A 23,846-nucleotide genomic window follows, 5' to 3' on the forward strand; every position below is an offset into this window, starting at 1 on the left:
ACAACGTATGTGAGAGTAAACCCACTAACTGCAGTGGGGCTTACTGCTGGGTAAGTATGCATAGAATTGTGCTGTCAGGTTCTCAAACTACAGGGCAGGATCCCAGAGTTGATGTGTAGAGGCACTTGTTGGGGTGAAGCTGCAGTTGAGATAAATAGCAGGGATGGGGGAGTTCTGGACATTTAAGTTCTGGAAATTTGTCAAATTTCTAACTTTTGAAGGTTGTATTTGTCTTACTACTTACCTTATTTGGGGCTTGTCTAAAGGACTTGGAATTGGAAAATAGGATGAGAAATTTTGAGATCAGTTTAGCCATTCAGTGCAGAGGGTAGACACTCGTAATGCTGAGCCATACACCTGGGCTCTAAAATTGACACAGCCTGAGATACCTAATGCTGGCAGGAGGCAGTTTTCTGTTGGAAATGGCTTCGAATCCAGACTGTGCCCTGCTGACTAAGAGGAAACTGAAAGAAGCTAGCCATGTCACAAATAAATGGAGCTGTAGTGTCATCCTGCTTATAATGAGATTAACATTCTAAAACCCAGAATCCCCTGTGCCCAGCCTTTCTACTATACTCTTGGCAGCCTTGAAGCAAAGACAGTAGACCGTGTAGGCTGCAAAACCCCTAACCAATTCACAGTATAGGTGAGGATACAGCCAAATTTCAGTTGCCCACAGCACATGAGAACATGCACAGTTCTGAATTGTGTATGTCTATGATATGACTGGGGTGGGGGCAGGGGGGCTCTATGTATTTAATGCAGGTTATGCATAGCTGGCAACAGCAGTGATTATGTACATGCACAGGATATCTCAACCCTGATCTTGATGATCCAACAGTGATGGCACAAACATGCTTATTATGTATTTCATGGTGCAGATAAAAAACACCTGTGGTTGTAAGTTATAATAACAAGATAAAGTCATTTTAGTATTTCTTATATCCATATAGCATTTTTGATCTGTGCACAAAGGCACATTCTCAGTAATTCCAATAACTTTGTAAGAATCATAGAATCGTAGAGTTGGAAGGAGCCTATAAGGCCATCAAGTCGAACCCCCTGCTCAATGCAGGAAACCAAATGAAAGCATTCCCGACAGATGGCTATTCAATGCCTCTAGTGGTGTAGGCCAGTGTTATTATTTTCATGTTATAGATGGGGTGGGGCTGACAGTGTGGGGAGTGGCTTACATAAGGCTGCCCAGTTCATGTGAAATTTTCCTTTCTGGAAATTCCCAGTAAAATCAAAATCTTCCTTATGGAAAAAGAAACTGGGAAGTGCCAGGGGTGAATACAGAGTGGAAGATTTTCACTATTGCATAGTAATAACAAGGGATGGGGAAAATTCATGCAGATCATACAGAAAATAAACCCTAATATTTCAAATCAGTGCCAATTACTCATGTTTCAGCTTCAGTGGAATTCGTAAATCAGAGGAATTCCTGAGTATATATATATGAAAAAGTAATTTGATTAAATTGCCAAGGACATTAGGTACTTTTTGTCTCGGGGAAACCCAGCAGAAGTGTGTTTTCACTTCACATGACCTTTTATGAAAAGGGGAATTCCATTCCCTGAAGTATTTCCTGTGTATCATGCCAGGCTGGCTGACAGCCAGTTTTTGCTTAGGGGAGTTTTTTTGGACTGCTGAAAATGTTTGAAATGAAGTACTAAACTATTGTCTGACTACCACAAGGTAGTTTTAATAAAATTCTGAACTCTCTATAGTTTTCTTCATCCTTTTAGTTTCACAATCACTTTTCTTCCTTCAGTATCGGACTGCAGGTGGTTTTATATGTGACAGTGAAAGGTATATTTAAGTGCTAGTTGTGCCGCATGTGAATTATTATTCTTATTTCTATTTTTTACCCACCCTTCACCATAAAGTTCCAGGACAGGTTACAGCAGTTTAAAAATACAATATTAGAAACAGATGTTAATACAGGAAACAAATTTAATGCAGACTTTATGTTTGTGTTCTAGACAGACTGGTATAGCACTGTTCCTCTTTAGCTCCTTGTGCCGGTCCTTAGAACTATGTAATCCAATTTGAAATGGTAAGAAAATGCTACTTACAGTGTTTTCATATACTGGTCAAGTAAATGTGCAGTTGCAGAATAGTTCTGTTTCCAAATAACTAATCTGCAGAATAATGATAAACATTTTGTGAATGTGTTTTAACATCACAGATGCATACAACATGTTTGAAATGTTAATCCATGTTTGGACTGATGCTAGATTAGGAATAACATTATAGTAACAAAGGCCCAGTTTAGACCTTGTTAGGCTAAATCCAAATCAGTCACTAGGTGAATTAGAAGAAACTGCTGTATTTATTTAAAGCAGGGGTGCTTTATCTTCTGTCAAGGATTGCAGTTTCCTGGGGTAACTTTTTTAGGTGGCCACATGCTGGCAGTGAGTAGAGCCATCTCTTCTCCCCACCACCACCTTGTGGGCTTCCAGAGGTGGCATGCATAGCTCTCGCCAAAAGTCTCTCTACTCATCATTTGCAGAGGGCTCTCCCCTCCTTCCAATGCTCCATCCGTTCGGGAGGTTTTCCCTCTCCCGCTCTCCTATCCCCCTGGGCTCCCCTTCTCTCGCATGGAATTAGGCCAAAGGCTCAAGGATCCCTGCTCCTGATTTAAAATGTTTATATCCTGTCTTTTAGCCCTTGTTCCTTAAAAGAGATTCCCCTTTGGGAAAGAATGTATGTTTTAGTTGGGAAAGTCAGACTTATACAAGGGACTACTGGTCCTGCAGCTGAAGAGCAGGTTGCCAACTTTGGATTTAAAAAATGCTGACACCTGAGTGAGTCCAGGATATAGAGTCAGGAACAGGTAAGAGGCTGGATCCTGGCACACTTCTTAAGTTGTGGACCTAGTAGTAAAGGTTTCCTGTTTCCTCCTATGACTGATGCTGATAGATACAATGGACAGAACATTAGCTCACCTTCTAGAGCAAAGTGAAGAAATTGTGCTGAGATGATGGTATAAACTATCCTCACAATTGCAGCTGCCAAAATATGACATTGATCAGCACTGCCATTTTTACTAAGCACAACAGAGCCTGTGGAGAGAGAAGCACACACTAGTGATCTGTGCAGTCTCTCATGCAGCTCTGTGTGTGTGAGTGAGTGAAAGACAGAGAAAGAGTGTACTGGGGCTCAGCTCAACAACCTTAGTCTCTAGTGTGCATATATGGATTGTTACTAAGATAAAAAATGCACACTAAGAGGTAACTATGTGGCTGGTTTTTATTCAAAACATTCTGGCTTTACTGAAAAAAAATTCTGGCAACTTTTACCTTTTTATTCTTGTGTTATATTTCTACACCACCCTTCTATAAGATGATGTTCACGGAGACTAACAGCAATGAAATACAAAGTCTCTATCAAACACATTAAAAACAATTGAGGTGACACGCATACCTATCTGGAAAAGGAACTAAGAACCAGGAACAGTCTTAGTTCAAATATTTATCTTTGATATGAATTCTCTAGGTAGCTTGCAGCAAGCCACCATCTGCAGTATGAATCTGATATTACCATGAAGCCCAGCACAGGAAAAAATCACATTTGCTATGATGTGGGGAACTGTAATCCTTCTGGTGTGGACTCAGCGCTAATTGCAAAATAAATCCTATAGGGGAAGATTTGATCAGCAATAAATTGTTTAATGTGATCACTGTAAAACATCAAAAGGAGAAAGCCATTAAAATAGAAACCAAAACCTTATGAGTGGGATTTTACAACAAAGTTTCTGTTTGCAGATAACATTTGGGGAAAATTCCATGACAGACCTTAACAGAGATAAATGATTATAATTGTGTGTTTTAATTATTAAATCAGTCCAATTTTGAAAAGGCAATAATTCTGTGTAATGAATTAAAATTATAATGTACATTTCAGTATAAACTTATGGCCATTAATCTCACACTGATGTTTGAGGCCAAATCCCATTTCTCCTCCTTAGAAATATAGTAATTTAGCCAATCTCAGCTGTTTCTAAGGCCTTACAGTACTTGCTCTTTCATAGATGATACAGTAGCAGATTTCCAGAGTCTAGCTAAAACACTGTTGGCAGCAAGAAAATAAGTAGCTGATATGTACCGTTAATATTATCCAATAATGATTTGTGTGAAGCCATTACTACTTCCTAGTCCCAATACCCTGTTGTAACTGTAACTAGGCCTAAGTACAAGTAACTGACCTAGTCACTAATTGGCAGGCAACATAGCTCTTCATGAGTGGTATAACATGGTCACGGTAAGGTGCCCCAGATAGTAACCAAGCCACTGCATTCTGCACCAGCTGCAGCTTCTAAGGCAGCCGCACAGAGTAATCCATTCTGGAGGTGACCAGTGCATGGGTCACTGTGACGAGGCTATCTCTGTGCAGGAATGGTTATAGCCATCAAAGCAGCTGAGTGTTAATAAGTGCTCTTTGCCACAGAGGCCCTCTGAGCCTCTAGTGGCAAGAGCAGCCCCATACTATGTACTTGCTCTTTTAGAAAGAGTACAGCCCCAGCCAGGGCAGGCAAATTGCCTAAATTCCTGGACAAGAAAACCACCCCCACAGGACCTTCATCTTGTTGGGATTCAGCTTCAGCTTATTAGCCCTCAGCTGCATCCAGGCACCAGTCCAGAACTTGAACAGCCTCACCTGACTCGGATGAAACAGAGAGGTAGAGCAGAGTGTCATCAGTATACGAATGACTCCATGCTACAAATGCCCTAATGACCACTCATAACAGCTTCATATAGATGAATACAGATAGATCAATTCATATATACATCAATTCATATATTGATCATATAGATCAATACAGATGCTATTGGAGGTCACTGATTCATAGGGTCGCCATAAGCCATAATTGACTTGAAAGCACATAACAACATAGATGTTAAATGGCATTGACAAAAAGATGAACATTGAGTGCATGAGACAGGTGGTGGGCCCCTTGGGTTGGCTTGCCTCTCCTCACTTGTATAATTGTGGGGTAGTAATTGGAAACACTACACTGAGAGGTTGCTAACCTGAAAGTTTGGTGGACAACTGTACAACTGCAAGGCCAGATATGGAAGATTTCAGAAGCTTGAACATATTTCTAAGAATCTCAGCTGTCCCTATTTTTTTTTCAGAAAACACACACACACGTTTCTAGCCCGTATTGTTGCAGTGGACTGTTGCTTTTTTTAAAGGCTTCTGATGTTTTTAAGTTGAGAACGCTGGGTAGGAACTCTAGAAAGTTATTTTACTATTTCACTTAGCACAATATTTTCAGGGTGTAATGTGTGCCATAGCAAACCAGAGTTTAGCCCCAGAGCTGTTTTTGTCCTCGGGGTTATGCTCTGAAATATGTAAAGCAATAATAAAGAAGTGACTCAAATGAAACACACACACAAGTAAGGAGGTTGTGATGAGCTGAATGTGGGCCAATAAATTGAGGCTGAATCCTGAAAAGACAAGTGGTACGTGTCCCAAGTTCTCATGTCCAGGAGATAAAGAGACAGCCTGTTCTGGATGGCGTTGCATTCCCCTGGAAGGAGCAGGTCTGCGGCTTGGGGGAACTCCTGGATCCAACATTGTCACTGGAGGCTCAAGTGGCCTCAGTGGCTAGGAATGCCTTTTTCCAGCTCTAACTAGCTCACTAGCTATGGCCCCTTTGGACAGAAATGACTGGGTCACTCTACTCCATGCTCTGGTTACTTCCAGACTGGATTATTGCAATGCACTCTACATGGGGCTGCCTTTGAAGACAACTCGGAAACTTCAACTGGTCCAAAATGCAGCAGCTAGATTACTGGTTGGGGTTCTATTTAGATTGCCTCTAATCCCTGTTTTAAAACAGCTGCATTGGTTGCCAGTTCATTTCTGGGCCCAATTCAAGGTGCTCATACTAGTGTTTAAAGCCCTAAATGACTTGGGCCCCAAATATCTGAAAGACTGCCTCCTTCTGTACAGACCCTCTCAGGTGCCGAGATCAGCAGAAGGGTCCCTTTTGGTACTTCTGCTGCCATCAGAAGTGTGGGGGGGTTGGCCAAGGAGAGGGCATTTTCTGTTGCAGCCCCCAAGTTGTGGAACTCCCTCCTCACAGAGTCTGGCAACTTCACTGTACAGTTTTTGGGAAATGCTGATGATGCACCTCTTTACCTTGGCCTTTCACATTTGAGATGTGTATTTTTAGGACTATTGTTTGTGATGCTGTGATGTTAAGCTGTTTTTAAATTGTTTTAATTTCAAACAGCATGTTAAAACTGTGTAACCTACCCTGGGACCTGAGGATGAAGGGCGGGTAATAAATTAAAATAATAATAAGCAAACTACAGTACATGTGTGTTTATACAAAGACAGCCAATTAGCATAATATATCTCATAGTACAACTTAGTTTGTGCTGGGGGTTTTTAGCGCAGGATCCAAGAAGTTCTGAACACAGGTGGGATAACTGGAATAACTTTGGTATGTGGAAGAGTTGTGCAAATTATACCAAGAGTTTTCAGATTGTAAGTTAGGGCATACTTAATGATGCTCATAATACTGTAGCATGAAGGCACATGACAAGTAAGGAAGCAGCACAAAAATTTGTGTAAAGACCCTATGACTATGTATTAACCATCCCCACTTGTGGGGGGGAATACCACAAAGTTTAGTCACAAATATACCAATGATTAGTCATATCCTCACAGTCTCACAAGGTCATTAGATTATTATTTATTATTATTATTATTTATTAGATTTATATCTCTCCCTTCCTCCCAGTAGGAGGCCAGGGCAGCAAACAAAAGCACTAAAAATACTTTAAAACATAAAAGCAGACTTTAAAATATAATAAAACAAAACATCCTTAAAAACATATTAAAACAAAACATCTTTAAAAAACTTTTTTTAAAGAAAAACTTAAAACATTAAAAAAAAAAAAAGCTTTAAAAATGTATTAAAAAGCAATTCTAACACAGATGCAGACTGGAATAAGGTATCAACTTAAAAGGCTTGTTGAAAGAGGAAGGTCTTCAGTAGGCACTGAAAAGATAACAGAGATGAATGCAGATCTAAGAATGTTTCTGTTGCCTGCCTCACAGTGCAGGTCGAATCCTCCTTCAGAAATGATCCCCAGGCACAGGTTTTACATTGTTTCCTATTTCCCCACCTGCCATTAGGGAAACTCCTATGGATAAATAATAACATAAGTAAGAATAAAGAGACTGGAAATTAGTACAATTTGAGTCTCCTGAGATGACTAAACATTCATGCTTATTGTGGTTAGAAAATTACCAGCAAATTAAAAATAGTGCATTGTTATTTTATCTTTTTTATTAGAGAAAGACTTTATGCCAGACTCACAGCCTATCTAGGCTAAGCAACAGGCTCAATAATTGTTTTTGCCAGCTTCCTATCAGTAACTACAAATCTCTTCCTAGCAATTGCCTGTCTGGTCCCACAATGACATGAGAGATTACCCACCCACCCCAAACAAGTTGTCTGTGTATCTCGAAGGTCTCAGAAATAGAGAAGCTTCTTGCAAAGATCCTTCCTATGAGTCTTCTGGCATGCCTAGAGACCTCTCAGGAGAAGAGCGGTCAGACCAGCAATATGCACAATCCCTGACAGTGCTTTTGAGTATCTTCCAAATATGGTACAAAGTGAGTGAGCTACTCTTTCTGTGTTATGCTTTGATGGCATTCAGGTGCAGCAAGAGGGATTTTGATTCCTTCCAAGTGTCTGGTGTAAAAGCCATGAGAGTGGCTGTATACTATATCCAGCATGGATTTTTCACATTTCACCATGTTAAATTGAAAATATCCCCCATGCCATTCTGATACTCATTTCCAAACAAAATCTTACAAAAATTATAGTCCTGAACACAGAAATGCTTGCTTAACAACCCTTGTAAGTTTTCATGGAGATACACAAAACACTCAGGGAGAATCGTCAGTTTAAAGTCCCAAGCAAGAGAAAAAAATCAGACCCGCGTTGGACTTTTTGTCAGTGGTCTCATAATTTGTAGAAATTAATTAAAAATTAGCCATGTTCACAGAGTATCTGTAATCCTATTACTGACCTTGCCTCATACCCTGATTTTCATCTTCTGCAGTTTAAAAATCTTCCGATTTTTAATTAATTTAAGAAATTTAACACTGGAGTCTATAACACAGGCATGCTCAGTAAGAATCAACTTTCACTGTTCTAAAAGCCAAAGTAGCAGCTGTTTGACTTGGCTAATCGGGGTCACACCCATGCCAGACATTTATTTGACTTGAAACAGGCATGGCTTCCCCCAAAGAATCCTGGGAAGTATAGTTTATGAAGGGTGCTGAGAGTTGTTAGGAGACTCCTATTCCCCTGAACGAGCTCCAGTGGCCAGAGTGGTTTAACAATCAGCCCCTCTTCTGTTGATTGTAGCTCTGTCGGGAATAGTGTATCTCCTAACAACTCTCTGTACCCTTCACAAACTCACTTCCAGGATAATTTGGGGGAAGCCATGACTGTTTCAAGTCAAATAAATGTCTGGTGTTAATGTGGCCAGGGACAGCTTGGGCAGGACACTACATGTGTCTGCTGTAGAATAGAAAGAGGGGGAAAACCTGAAAAATAATGATACTGTTCACAATGTTTTACTTTTGGAAAGGAAAGGGGCTTTCCTTCTGCTCAGTGTCCACCCACAATATGCTCAGAGGCACATGTTACCAAATTCTTCCAAGCTATGCAGGAAGTGGATTGGACTGTGAAAGACCAACCCAAATTGTGTTTGCATTTTTACAAATGTGTAGGGCAGTACAATATCTCAGAGATAAGGTCAGGCCTCTTGCTCCCCTGGTGCATTCACTATAGCTGCCCAGTTTCCCTGCTTTTTAAAAGTTTGATAGAAATATCTGTTGGCGGTAGTTATGTTTTAAAACCACAAGAGTTTTTTTGTCTGTTAGTGTATTTATGATCACAATGAAAAATGACAAAACATAAACAATTAGATCTTTCCTTCAAGGCAATTGGTGACAGATGGCCCTATAGGGGAAGGGGACAGTTAACTGCTGCAGACTCTGGGGTGGTTTCTGCAAACACTGCAGCCTTGAAAACAAACCAGAGACCATGAGTCCCCGTGCTTGCATCACAGCTGGCAGGGAGCCAGTCAAGCAAGGAAGAATTAGAGGAAGTCATCAGCCTTTATTATTATTATTATTATTATTTATTCGATTTATTAGTCACCCATCTGGCTGGAATACTCAGTCACTCTGAGCGACGTACAAGGCAAAAACATATAAAATATCAGAGCATCAAAAACAACAAGAGCATCAGAACATCAAAACATCAAAGCTAAACAATAAAAACTAAACAATAAGGTAGAGGCAACTAGATTTCACTAATAGGGCTTCTCGCCTGTATAGTCCGAAAGATGTAATTTCAAATGGAAGCTCCTGATAATAGTCTTCCCACTAAAAGCCAATGTGGGTGATAGTCCGTTTGCAAGATCAAAGGCTGCATCTCCTCTTGATCTTAGCATCCGGCAGCTCCCACAGGGAGAAGGGCGGGGTAAACAGACCCCTCGAAAATGAAACTATGTGCAACTTTCTGAGGATCACATGTCATCAGTGGGTGTGGCCAGAGGGAAAAGTGGCCAAAGCAATGGATGAGACTCTTATCTTTGTACAATACGCTGCACTCCAGAGGTTTACACGAACACCCTCCATCCAGGGAAGCAAGAGGTATTATCACAATTCAAGGACACATTCCAAGCAGGAAAGGCACTCTAGAAGGACACAGAGCAGAGTCAGTGATAGGTATAGCCTCAGGAGATGTGGTATTGCCTGGAGAAGGGGCATTAGCCTGGGGAGAGTCTCAAGGGCTGCATTCAGCCCCTGGGCCTGAGATTCCCCACCCCTACAATAAAGGATCAGTCAGACATTTGCCTAACCAGTTCTGTTTTAAAAAAATATGTAGGACAAGTTTTTTTAAAAAAAATAGTGGGGGAAATTAGCACATGCAGATAAAGGAGGACGTTTCTCTAGGTTTCTTCATAAGGACCTGTGCAATACATCCCTACCTAGCTTAACCTCACCACACTGACTCCTGTGAGGAAATGAAAGCTGTGGGGGCTGCTTAAGTCTATGCTGTGTGTGAACTCAAGCATGGCATGGTCCATGACGTCTCTGTAGCTTTCATGGTGACAAACAAAGGAGATGGAGGGTGCTGAAGTTTTCTCTGGACTTTTTGATGAGTAAACTCTGGCCTGGCCTCCTCATTCCTCACCAAGGTCAGTCAGTCAAAGTTGATGAGCATATGGCTAGTTTATTAGTGAATGAAAGAACTGTGGTGAAATATATCAAATGCAGACTACTCCATTTGCAACTTTTCCTTTTGTCTCAAGAACAATACAAACTGTCCCTTCAGGTTAAACACATTTGTAAATGGCTTTTTGTTCAACAGCAAATTTGTTTCCTAATTGCAAAATAATAGTTTTTTAAAAAAAGTATTACAGAAAAATTACACCATGCAGGAAATGTATGACAGATTTGAACAATTTCCACCATTCTGTGGACCTTTAGCAATTTAATCTGATGATATCATTGTGGCACTGGTATGTGTAAAGGAATTTAATAATAACTACATCCTACACATTTTAACCCACATCTCTACACAGAATCGCCCATATCATTCAGCAGACTGTAGCATAAAAGGACAGCCCGACCCTTAACTGGTGTAGGATGTCCACTATGCTCACCAGGGCTTCTACATTCATTTCAGTAGATGGGATAGCTGTCTATGTGCAAAGGGATGTATTGATAGGTTGTATTGGTACCTTGCATTTAATTTATTGGGGAAGGAGCACATAAAGGGCTCTGAATCAGGGATTGGGTAATTTTGGTTGAATGGCAGAGATACCTCTATGCAGGATACAATTGTATATTGAATTCCTCTGGACAACCATTTAATCTTTTAAATTGTTTATTCTTAGTCATGGACTCTCTACAAAGTATGATGGGTAAAAGTGCAGATGTTCCAACTGGTCCCTTTTACCAGGGACAGACACTGTTTTCTGGTATCTGTCCCTGTTTTGCCTCTTACTTGCCTTTTGGAGAGATGTTGGGGAGGTCTAAAATATTTTCTAGGATGAGATGCTAGTGATAAAGATTTCAGCCACTCTCCAAGGGTGTCGAGAATGGAGGACAGATGGATCTTGAGTCTAGTATACACATACAAAATGGCACACGCATCGACACAAATTTGGGCGTAATGCTTCCTCTCCATTTCCAAGCTCCTCCCCCTGTTTCTTCTTCTCCAGATAATAATTACTGCCAAACATTTTTGGCTGCAGCTGTTCTGTAATATGTTTCAACCATATCCACTAGAAGGTTAAACATTCTGATCAGTTGGCATCCTCCTTCAGAAGCCAGTGTGGAACAGGCAAAGTGGAGCAGAGAACAGGTCTTCAGCGTTGTGTGATACTGTTAGTGTGTGTGTGTGTGTGTGTGCGTGCGTGCGGGGGAGGGAACAATGTGCTTAATAGGTAGTGATGTTAGGTAATCCATAAGAAAGTTCCTATTTTTCATCTGTGAAATGTTAGAGGGTTTGTAATTGTGTCATGAATTTTATCACGAATTCTCATCACCCACAGGGGAACTAGAACCAGAGACATTTCCAGCATCTTGACTAGCGTTCTGTTCCCTAAACCAGTACTTCTCTTTTGAAAACCACGGTATTTCTTGCTTCCAGGTAGCATTATGTCCCCTTTGTTCTGCTCCAACTTCCCATTGTTGATTGGTCTCTGTCCTTAAGTAACCCCCTCTTTCTGTCTGGGCAATAAATCACCACTATGTACATATAAATACATAACAAGAGTCCTACTGAATCATACCAAAGGCGCATCTAAACCAGCATTCTATTCTCACAGTGGCCGACTAGATGTCTATGGGAAGCCCACAAGCAGGACATGAGTGCAGTAGAACTCTCCCATTCATATTCCTCAACAGTTGGTATTCAGAGGCATGCTGCCTTTGATACTGGAGGTAATATATACAGTGCCTTGCAAAAGTACTCAGGACCCTGACCCATGCTCTCATATTACTGAATTAAAAATGGTACATTGCAATTTCATTCTGTATGATATTTTATTTTGAAACACTGAAACCCAAAATCAATTATCAAATGGTGACATCGGTTTTATGTTGGGAAATGTTTGTAAGAAACATAAAAAACTGAAATATGTTGCTTGCATAAGTATTCAACCCTTGTGCTGTGGAAGCTCCCAGTTGACACAGATGAAAGAAATTGCCCTATCCAGGACACAGTTACCTTACCATTGGCCTCCACCTGAGAACCATTAAAGTTGTTATCACATTGTCAGGATAAAACTCCCACTGTTGAAGGATCATTGGTCAGGCTGTGGATCTGAAGGAAAATGAAGACCAAAGAGCATTCTACAGAAGTGACAGAGAATGTAATACAAATGGCATAGATTAGGAAGAGGGTACAAAATAATATCCAAGTGTTTGGATATCCCAGTGAGCACAGTTGGATCAACAATCAGGAAGTGGAAGCTGCCTCCCACCACCCAGGCACTGCCAAGAAAAGGCCGTCTCTCAAAACTCAGCGCTTGAACAATAAGGAGACTTGTGAGAGAAGCCACAGAGAGGCCAACAATCACTTTGAAGGAGCTACAGAGTTCAGTGGCTGGGAGTGGAGTAATGGTGCACCAGTCAACCATATCAAGAGCTCTGCATAACACTGGCCTGTATGGGAGGGTGGCAAGAAAGCAGCCGTTACTCAAAAAGTACCATCTGAAAGCACGTCTGGAGTTTGCCAGAAAGCATGAGAGTGCCCCAGCTGTGGTGTGGAAAAAGGTTTTGTGGTCAGATGAGACCAAGATAGAGCTTTTTGGCCAAAACTCAAAGCGCTATGTGTGGCGCAAATCTAACACTGCCCATGCCTCAAGACCATCCCTGCAGTGAAGTGTGGTGGTGGGAGCATCATGCTGTGGGGATGCATCTTGTCAGCAGGGACTGGGCATCTTGTTAAAATTGAAGGAAGAATGGATGGAACAAAATACAGGGAAATACTGCAAGAGAACCTGCTTCAGTCCACTAAACACCTGAAGCTTGGGAGGAAATTTCCTTTTCAGCAGGACAATGATCCCAAGCACAAGGCCAAAGCAACATTAGAGTGGCTCAAGAAGAAAAAAGTGAATGTCCTACAGTGGTCCAGTCAAAGTCCTGATCTCAATCCCATTGAGAATCTGTGGCAGTCTTGAAAATTGTGGTCCACAAGTGACGTCCAACCAACCTGAATGCCCTGGAGAGAATCTGCCAAGAAGAATGGGCCAAAATCCCTCCAACACTGTGTGCAAAGCTAGTCCATACCTACCCCAAAACATTTAAAGCTGTTATTGTAGCAAAAGGTGGCTCTACCAAATATTAATGTGTGTGGGTTGAATACTTATGCAAGCAACATGTTTCAGTTTTTTATGTTTCTTTTGAACATTTCCTAACATAAAATCAATGTCACCTTACAATAATTGATTTTGAGTTTCAGTGTTTCAAAATAAAATATACAGAATGAAATTACAATGTACCATTTGTAATTCAGTAATATGAGAGCATTAGTCAGTCGTCTGATTACTTTTGCAAGGCACTGTAGCTAACATGATTAGCAGCCATTGATAGCCTTAGCTTCCATGAACGTGATGAATCGTCCATGTGCAGCTCACAGACGTTGCTCCTTGCTTTTCCTGCCTGTACCCGCTGAACTTTGCTGACCCTGCAAGACTCTTAATTCTACAAAACATAGTACATAGTAAGCTATCTTATGCTAATAGTCCATCTCTTGTTCAGTATTATCTACACTGTTTCAGAAAAGGAGTCTTTCCCAACCCTACCTAGAAATGCTAGGGATTGAACCAGACACCTTCTGCATGCATAGCATTGTGTTCTGCCACAGAGCTATAACCCCCTCCCTGTCTCACCTGTCCAGAAAGCTTTTTGAGAATCAACCTCCACTACCTTTCTGACAACAGATTTTTGCCTCATCCTTCATTTAGATGCCTCATTTCACTCCTCCATCTGGTGTGTAACAAATTAAAAACAAGACACAACTGCATCTTTGTTCAAAACCTGCTGCAAGCCATATGTAAATAGCTCAGCTGTGTCTCTTTTTAAAAAATATATGTAATACCTAAAAATACTATGTTTTGTTTGTAAATATTAGTATTGACATTCAGTCACAGAAATCTCAGACAATCATTTAACTGATTAACTGCCTAAATTTACATATATTTGCATCTGTATAACTATAAACAAAGATTGTTGATGAAAAATGGCATGCATTTTTATTTCTCATTATAAATTGTGTGCTTTATCGTTTTTTAAAACACATTTTTCTTTTCTCATTTCATTCATTCTTCATTTAATTTTCACTTTACTGGATTTCTATGCCTTTCTCCCAAATGCAAGTAATGGGGCACTGCCCTTGTTTTGGATCAAAGCTCAAAATGTTAATTGATTAATCTAGTAAATGCATATATACTGTTGTGAAAATCCACAGTAATGATTCCTTTGTGCTTTCTGCATGTCTACAGTATTACTGATTTAATAATCTGTCCAAGGAAATAAGTGAACCAAACGTCATCCATTAGTTTCGTTTCACAAGTGACGACACAGCTTATACTATGTAGTCAGTTTTGGATATAGAAAAGAAAGGTTGATGTTGGATCATCAAGGCATTTCTTTTCCATTTCTCTTAGGTTTTAGTCATTCTAAAGTGGAAAGCTATTTAAAAGCCACCGTTCAATTGATGTATGGTTAAATAATGTGGCAAGAGCTTTTTGGCTGAACCTTCTTTTAGTAGTTCCAAGTACAATTATGTATTTCCAAATAAAGTGTGTCATATTTCTTTATAATTATACAGATAACACACGCAAACAGAGCCCTATATCATCCTGTTGGATTCGTCATAAAATGAATTGTGTTGGGGAGAGACAGTCTTCAACTTTCACCTAGTTCACTCCTGTATATTAGGACAAATGTTAGATATATTAATGTGAGTTCGCAAAAGACAGCCACAGCCATATCCATGATAGTTGTGGCAGGGAAAAGTGCCATGACCATCTCTTGTGCTCAACACAGAAATGTACACACATTCTTGATCTCATGGAGGATAAACAGCAACTTCGTGTGTCACAGACCTCATCCTTGTGAAGGTTTTGCATCGCACTTTAGCAAATATTCTAAAACTTAAAACTAGAGTGTTTTGATCCAGGTTTGGATACAAACTGCACAGGATCATAAAACCCTGCTTCAAATGAGAGGCAAGTTTTTAAAGCCCCTGAATTCTTTTTCTCAGATAAAAATCCAAGCTAGAGAAGGATTCCTGCCCAACTGTGCCAGCAGCACTCACCCGACTGTTCCTCGTCAAGCATGCTACTACCCAGTATGTCAGGATCATGATGAAAAGAGAGGTGGGGAGGAGGTGGACAAGAGCAGATCACCCAATAGGGCAGAGCTGCAGCAACAGACTCCCAACAGCAGAGTCACTGGCGTGTACTGAGGGGTGAGGCAGTAACAAGGAGCAGACACCACCGGCAGACCCAATCCAGCACTTCCACTGTGCAGCCCTGACCCTGACAACCTCTGTGCCTGCTGCTTCCACCACCACTTGAGAGGGAAGGTGGAGGGAGAGGGATTAGCTGGTAGGGATTTTGGGGTTGGCAAGGGTTGGAGTAGATGGGTGAGAGCATTCTTCTAAGTCCCCAGATTGGGTTGAGGAAATTAATGGGTTTTTTTCAGAAAACCTGGATCATTTCTGAGTTGATCCAAAGAGAGCTTTGGAGAGTTTGCTCATCTCTACTGAAAAGTGCTGTATGCAGTTTAACTATTATGGCTTTCCACAAAGAACCTTTGGGTAAGGGTGCTGGGAATTCTTTGTTAGAGTTCCTTAGCCACCACCCAGAACTACTATTGCCAGGACTCCCATTAGACAAACACATGGAAGATTTTTAAACCAGTTTGATTCTGTATGGTAAACAAATAAGCCCTTAGTCTCACATCCGATGTCAATCTCCAGTCTACCTGCTGTACATAGAAAGAATCTCCATTTGGCTAGGAAATGCAAAGGTGGATAAACCAAATGAGGACAGGTATATAACAACCCATAAGAACTAGCATACCTTAAACAAACCAGCCAACCCCTCCTTAAGCTGGATTGGTACCAGTGAACATTTTGTTAGGGGTTTGTTAAGTTCTTTCCATTTTATGAGTTTATTGCACAACAAACATAAATTTATTTTGTATTTGTTGTACCCAAGGCCAACCTTCAGCTGTGGGAACATTATGGTTTCTCCGCAACTGTTTTCTGAGATAGCCCTTTTATTGCTCTTGAGATTGCTATGTGTGTCAGGGACATGAATCTAGAGGGCATTTTTCCAGACGTAATCAATTCCCAGTGACATAATTATCCATGCATACATACGCGCATGCACACACACACACACACACACACAAATTTGTAGCATTTTATAACTCCTTTTCAGGGCTAAAAAAGTAATTTCTCTGGTAGTGGTGCACTCTTACACCATACAGCTCCAGTGCACGAGCACTCAGCTAGTGTTAACTCAAAAAGAGGGAGGATCTGAAGCAATGCCTGATTATTTTGAAAAATGTTTATTTATTTATTTATAGGCTACTGTGCTATCATTATTGCAAAGGGACATATGGAAGTGCCATCCAAAGACTGAAATGCAGGAGGGGTGTGTTTTGACCATTTTGGTGGAAACAGTTCCTAGTTACAAAACAAAATGGTCAGTTGACAGAGTTGAGAAAGAGAATGATTTGAGTGAAGACAAATGAGACATAAAGTTGTCAGTGTACAAAGTCCAAGGACAGAATGTTCCTTCCTGCCCATGGGCTTGTGTGGGATTTCAGTTTCTCTTTTATACAAGTTACAAAGTTCGCAGGAGAGGGGAGAAGAAAGAGTCTAGCTGGAACTTTATCAGTGTTGCAATGCTGGTGGTAAAGGTCTGGGATGTTCCTCTGCAAACTCCTGGTGATGAGAAGGACAGCAATCTGTCAACCGCTTGATGCATCCCCAGTCCCACTGTGCCTGAGAAATGTAAGGGCTGTATCAAATGAAGTCATCCTGTCCCAACAGCACAAGGACGTCTGCCTGCACAATGGGACTTGCTCTCCCTCTCCTGGGGGGGGGGGGACGACAAGGAAAGGAAGTCACAGTGTGAAGGCAAAAGCCCTTGTGCTATCTGGACTACTTCACTGGATACAACAACCTTAAGCCTCGGGGCTTTTCTGTCCAGCCTTCCAGATGAGGGTCCTGAAGCTAATACCAAGGGCTAAAGCAATGCACAGGATGAGGAGACTTGCCTGGCTATTTGGGGGATATCCCCCTTACTAGTTTTAACAGAATTAAGAGGATGTCAAGCTCAACACAGAGCCGGCCCTACCATTAGCCAAACTGAGGCAGCTGCCTCAGGCAGCAGATGCAGGGGCAATCCCCTGTTGTTCCTCCTGAGCCATTTCTCTCTCTTGGAGGCCACACGGCTAGCTAGTTTGCAGCCTTCAAGCAGGGTACAGGGCTGTCCCATTGCTAGTGCTGAAGTAAGGTATAACTACCAGTCAGGTCAGCTTCTGTATGTGGAATGGGATGGTGGTGATAACATTATCCTTTGCCTCAGGCAGCAAAATGTGTTGACTCTAGCAAAGGAGGAGGGAAAGAGCAGAGTCTGTACTTACATTTTGAGCCAGGTGCAGGCAGTTGGTAGGATGTGTCTTACCAAGTTCTTGGATTATCGCTTCCACAAAGATTCTAGCCTTTCTGCCAGGAGAGATAGTCCTCTAAATTTTGCCCTGCTGTTCTTGAAAAGGACTGGATTCACTCTCCTTGTTGCAATATTTCACTGGTCAATTAACCAAGGTGTTTCCCACACACACACACACACACAGAGGTGGTCAAAAATAACCAATCATAAATAATGAAACCTGAGACTCAAGTCCTCTCTTCTTTCTGTGTAGCAAAGCTGATCCTTGAAAGGTTGTTCTCAACTTTAAAATTGTGTGTGCACGCATGCGTGTGTGTGCATGTGTGTGTGGTGCCAGGAAGAGCCTGTGCTATATACTGCTTTGTTTTAGCACCATCGTGTGGTGTGAATGAATAAAACAAAAACTGCAAGTGCTGGCTCTTTGTCTCATGAATTGTACTGGGGCTAAGCTCTCAACAGGTAATGAGGACAATAATTGTTACAAACAGAAAGCAAGTATTCAAGAGGGCATTTTGTTGGCAGGAGGGGAGAGGACAGTAATCATTCAGACCTCCTGGCCTCACTCGGGTTTTTCTTTTAGTAAGTTGCTGATAGGAATGGAAGACAAATTCATTCTGTCTGCATTTTAAAGCAAGCCAACCTCATTTGTTTGTCCCGGATGTATACAGATTGGAATGCGGTTATCAATCAAATTGTTTTATTTTATATATTTAGTCACCTCATACCTAATGGTTTCTAGGCGATGCACAACATATTTTAAAAACATACAATTTAAAATAAATTTTAAAACATTGAATCGTAGAATCATTGAATTGTGGAGTTGGAAGGGGCCTATAAGGCCATCAAGTCCAACCCCCTGCTCAATGCAGGAATCCAAGTTAAAGCATATCTGAAAGGTGGCTGTCCAGCTGCTTCTTGAAAGCCTACAGTGTTGGAGTGCCAACCACGTCCCTGGGTAATTGGTTCCATTATCGTACCACTCTAACAGTTAAAAGGTTTTCCTGATATTCAGTCGAAATCTGGCTTCCTGTAACTTGAGCCCATTATTCCATGTCTTGCACTCTGGGATGACTGAGAAGAGATCCTGGCCCTCTACTGTGTGACAACCCTTTCAAGTACTTGAAGAGTGTGTTCATATCTCCGCTCAGTCTTCTCTTCTCAAGGCTACATGTGCCCAGTTCTTTCACTCTCTCCTCATAGTGCTTTGTTTCTAGTCCCCTTGTTGCCCTCCTCTGAACCTGTTCCAGTTTGTCTACATCTTTCTTAAAATGCGGTGTCCAGAATTGGTCGCTTGTTGCCCTCCTCTGAACCTGTTCCAGTTTGTCTACATCTTTCTTAAAATGTGGTGTCCAGAATTGGTCGCAGTACTCAAGATGAGGCCTAAACAGTGCTGAATAAATGGAAACTAGTAGTTCATGTGAACTGGAAACTATACTTCTGTTAATAGCATTTGCCTTTTTTGCAGCCACATTGCACTGTTGGCTCATATTCAGCTTGTGATCAACAACAATTCTAAAATCCTTCTCACATGTAGTATTGCTGAGCCAAGTATCCCCCATTTTATAATATACAATATACACATTTACACACACACCCTAAAGAACTAAGACAGCATACCAAAGACCTGAGTGAAAAGGAAGGTCTTTGCCTGGTGGCGAAAGATGGATAGAGAAGGCATCAGGCATGCCTCCTTTGGGAAAGCATTCCACAGCCAGGGGCCACCACTGAAAAAGACCTTTCCTGTGTTGCCACCCTCTGAGCCTCCGGTGGAGGGGGCCCACAAAGAAGGGCCTCTGTTGACAAGTGCAGGGTCTGAGTTGGTTAATATGGGGAGAGACGGTCATTGAGATATTGAGGTCCTGAGCTGCATAAGGCTTTATAAGTCAAAACCAGTACTTTAAAATGAACCTGGAAACTAAAATGTATATTTTGGGAAGGAAATGCAAATAAAAATGCATGTTTTGTGGAGAAAATGCATTGCAAAGCATAGAAAAATATGCATTTTAGGGGAAGAATGCAAACAAAATGTATACAATTTAAATGTGATTTTTACCCCCATGCATTGGAAAAAGAAGTGTAGAAAATAGGATGGAACAAATCATGACTGAGCACATCCAAAAGTGACAGGCTGATCCATCTATCCCTAGGGATAAAAATACATATTTTGCCTGACAATACTTTTTCCCAAGATCCAAATTTCAATGAAGATTTGATATATACAGTATAAAGTGCTCTGGGGCAATATTTGGAAAAGTGCAATATCCTGTGGATAGCTACGTTCCAATTCTCCTCCTAGTCTGAGAGGTGCAGGGCAGGGCATTTCATTTAGAAATTCACTAGTCCCTCAGGTATCCCCAATTACAGTGATAATGTGTGCATACAACAACATTAATAATAGGAAAAGAAGCACAAATAAAGGATTAATAAAATTAACATTTCCCCCTAAATCTAAGTTAAAAGGGCTTTGATGTTACACACTGTTTTGTACACTATCTTGTGACATTTTGGTTGGATTAATAAAGGTATTGTCCTAATACGGATTTCGGAATTTCTCCTATGGGTCTACACAGCTACCTTTACTTTTTCTGTGACTCGGAGAGTACTGAATTTAGCCCTTGAGCAGCAGGATCACAAACTGGAGGAAGAGGATGTTATACCATCTGAAGATGGGACATCATTCTCTGAAGGAACATTCCCGCCATCTGCTCGGTAGGTATACCTACTCAATTTGGGGTGTTTTTTTAAAAAATGTTTAAAGATTTATTTAGCACAGCACTTACAATTATTCTCCAACTTTGTTTACACAAAGGCTGCCTATCTTCTCTTTACAGTAGGGCCCCACTCATATGGCGGGTTACGTTCCGGACCCCTGCTGTAAAGCGGAACTCATTGAATAGAATGGCGCGTGATGCCCAAAAACCACCATAAAAGCAGAACAAGTGCCATATGAGTGGGGCTTTAGTCTAATTGTATCTAATTGATACCGCTGTATTAGCGAATCGCTGTAAAGCGAAGCGCCATAAAGCGGGGCCCTACTGTATTCTTGTTTTCTGCCTACCAAGAAGCCTGTGTGTTTTGCCTAAGGATGGAGACAGACCTGGGTCATGGATTTTATATTTCCAAAGATGGGGTGGGGGACAACTAGTAGATATTCCTTCTTCCCAGCAGCCCTGGGTCCAACCTGAAACCTGCAAAACACCTAACAGCCTCATTTGAATGTCTGCTACCTCCACCCACGTTCCATCTTGAGCCTGTCACTAGATGCAGACTCCATGGTTTCACCACCCACCGGCTTTTTTCTTCCCACCCACTTGCTTTTTTACCATCTAGCCCAGGGATGGAGACCTTGTGGCCCACCAGTTGTTGTTGGACTACAACTCCCATCATCCCTGACCAATTGGTTTATGGAGTCCAACAACCTCTGGAGGGTCACAGATTTCCCATCCTTGATGTAGCCTGATGAAGTATTCCAGAGAACACAAAAGTCTGCATACTTTTTTTTTTGCTTAGCCAAATCAATGTATTGCCCTCGTATGGATTTTGGGATCTTAATATTATAATATTGGGGCTGCCCTTGAAAACGGTCCGGAAACTACAGCTGGTACAGAATGCGGCGGCACGTTTGATAAAGAAAAGCCGTCGCCGTGATCATATCACTCCAGTATTAATAGATCTTCACTGGTTACCAGTTGTTTACTGGGCCCAATTCAAAGTGCTGGTATTAACCTTTAAAGCCCTATACCCTTTAAAGCCCAGTTTATCTGAAGGAGCGCCTCCAGCATCACCAATTATGCCGCCTAACAAGATCAGCCACACAAGACCTTCTCTCGATCCCACCAGTTAAAACAGCTAGGCTGGTGCGGACCAGAGAGAGGTCATTTTCGATTGTGGCCCCCACCCTCTGGAACTCCCTTCCTTTAGACCTCCGCCATGCCCCCTCCTTGATGGCTTTCCGCCGTTCCTTGAAGACCTGGCTGTTCAGGCAGGCCTAGGGGGTTTCTGGGGTGGGTTAGTTTTTAATGCTGCTGATTACATGTAGGAGTGGGTAGCTTAATTATTGAACGTTATTGTTATGGTTTTATATTGTATTTTATCCTGTTATTGTACGTCGCCTAGAGTGGCCGTTAATTCAGCCAGATAGGCGACTCAAAAATAAAAATTTATTATTATTTTATTATTATTATTATTATTATTATTATTATTATTATTATAATGATTTAAGGTTAAGCAACAGATTTAAGTGTATTTGTGTTTCATGATTTCCCCCCGTTATGTTTTTATCCCACTCTTCTTTCAAGGAACTATGGGATGAACTGTCTGTGATAGATTTTGGTCTGGGTATCCTGGTTGCTGCAGGACAAAATGCAGAGGGCTGGAAGGAGATTAAAGGGTGCTTGCACAGGAAAAATTGTGCGTGGGGAAGGAGATTCTTAACCCTTCCCCTGCCTGCTACTTTCCTATTGCATCCCTTTCAGTTGCTTTCCTCACCATGGAGGTTCCCTATGCTTGCCACATTGCAGGGGAAGTGGCCAGGAGAGGGAGTTGCAGGTGGAAAGCAGAGGCTGGGGGAAGTGTTAAGCTCCCCCTTCCCTCATTGTTACATCTCCCCTACAAATGGCACCCTCTCCCCACAGCTTTGCAGCTGCTTGATAGTGACCAGTCAACCCTCAGCAACGGCTGGGACAGAAAGACTCTCCTTTCATGAAGGGACCCTAATTGCACTGGCTGTGCAAGCAATCCATTAAAAAAAGTCTTCATCTCCTTCTCCCAACATGCCTCTGCCTTCCAAAGAAAATGTTTATTTGTGTTTTGGGAAGCAAAACAAAGAACAGTAGGGCTAGTAGGCTGGCCCTACCATTAGGCAGAGTAAGACATCCGCCTACGACAGCAATTACTAACGGGAGAAGAGTGGTGGACAGAGCTCTGGGTATGTGCACCACATACAGCCTCCCCTGCAACCCCTCACCTAGCTTGTTGCCCTCAGGTACAACGGAGGATGTCTCATCACCAGTGTTGAAAATAAATCTCAACTACCAGTCCAGTCAGATTCTAATGGAATCTCATCCTTTGCCTCAGTCAGCAAAATGTCTTGGGCCAACTCTACAATCCACACTAGTATCACCTTATCTGCTCCTCCAGGAGGAGGAAGACAATACCAATCTTACAATGCCTACAATAAATACAGAAGATGTGCTTTCCTGAATAATCCCTGGAGAAACACCTAATAATAATTGGCAGTATTCAAGAAAACACAGCAAGTACTGAGGCTGGGCTAAGCTACATGCCTGAAGATTCTGAAAAGACATCAGCTGCTCTCTTCTTGCTAAGATGACTTTACCAGTTTGAACAGGAAACATGAAACCAAGAGCCAGTGTGTCATAAGAAGAAAAACAGGTTCTCCACTGGACTAGTGACTAAGGCAGCCAGGACATACTTGTAACTGATCCATCAAGGAGCATTTTCCTGAGCTGCATCAGTGAGTTCAGCGTAAGAACACCAACAGCTGGATTTATTGGCCACTTATAATTATATCAATCTGGTTTCGTGTGATCACCATGCATACATCTGAATATATTCTTGATACAGGCATACAAATGTCACATTTTCTATTAGTTGTGAAATTACCTTAACAGTTTTGATCCCCCCCCAACCTAGAGTGAATGAATCGCAAATGCTTTCTATAATAACAAATAATGTTTGCATTCTGCAAGCATAAGTGATCATTCCTGGAAGAATCTCCTCTCCCAAATTCAAGTCTTATTCAGACATGTGAGGAAGCAAAAGAACTTCCACAGCCCTACAAAACATTGCCCTGTTGGCTACCTTCAGGATCAGAGGCAGCCTCTGAAGAGGCTGAGGTTGAAGAATAGTATGCCTACATCTTCTGCTTCTGTGCTTCCCATAGGGATCTGTGGATGTTGAACTAGGTAAGTATTTTGTCTGTTATACTGAGTCATACCATTGGTCCATTTAGCTCAGGCAGCAGCTCTCCAGGATTTAGTCCTATCTGGAGATAATGGAGACTGAACATGGGGCCTTCTCTGTGCAAAGCAGATGCTCTACCACTGAGATAGTCCTTTCCACCATACCACT

The 23,846-nt window shown here is 41.6% G+C and overlaps 1 long non-coding RNA gene across 2 annotated transcripts in view; it reads left to right on the top strand.

The window, feature by feature from the left end:
- The window catches only part of LOC133385528 (uncharacterized), a 31,295-nt gene that overhangs the window by 2,633 nt on the left and 4,816 nt on the right, over positions 1-23,846 (top strand). Inside the window, exons 2-3 of one of the 2 annotated variants that reach the window (XR_009762899.1) lie at positions 20,324-20,462; positions 22,052-23,680. This is a non-coding gene — a long non-coding RNA (uncharacterized LOC133385528). The remainder of the gene's footprint in view (positions 1-20,323; positions 20,463-22,051; positions 23,681-23,846) is intronic. The other variant, XR_009762900.1, reaches the window with a different exon arrangement.

This window comes from Rhineura floridana, chromosome 5 (assembly GCF_030035675.1).
Source record: "Rhineura floridana isolate rRhiFlo1 chromosome 5, rRhiFlo1.hap2, whole genome shotgun sequence".
Taxonomy (NCBI): domain Eukaryota; kingdom Metazoa; phylum Chordata; class Lepidosauria; order Squamata; family Rhineuridae; genus Rhineura; species Rhineura floridana.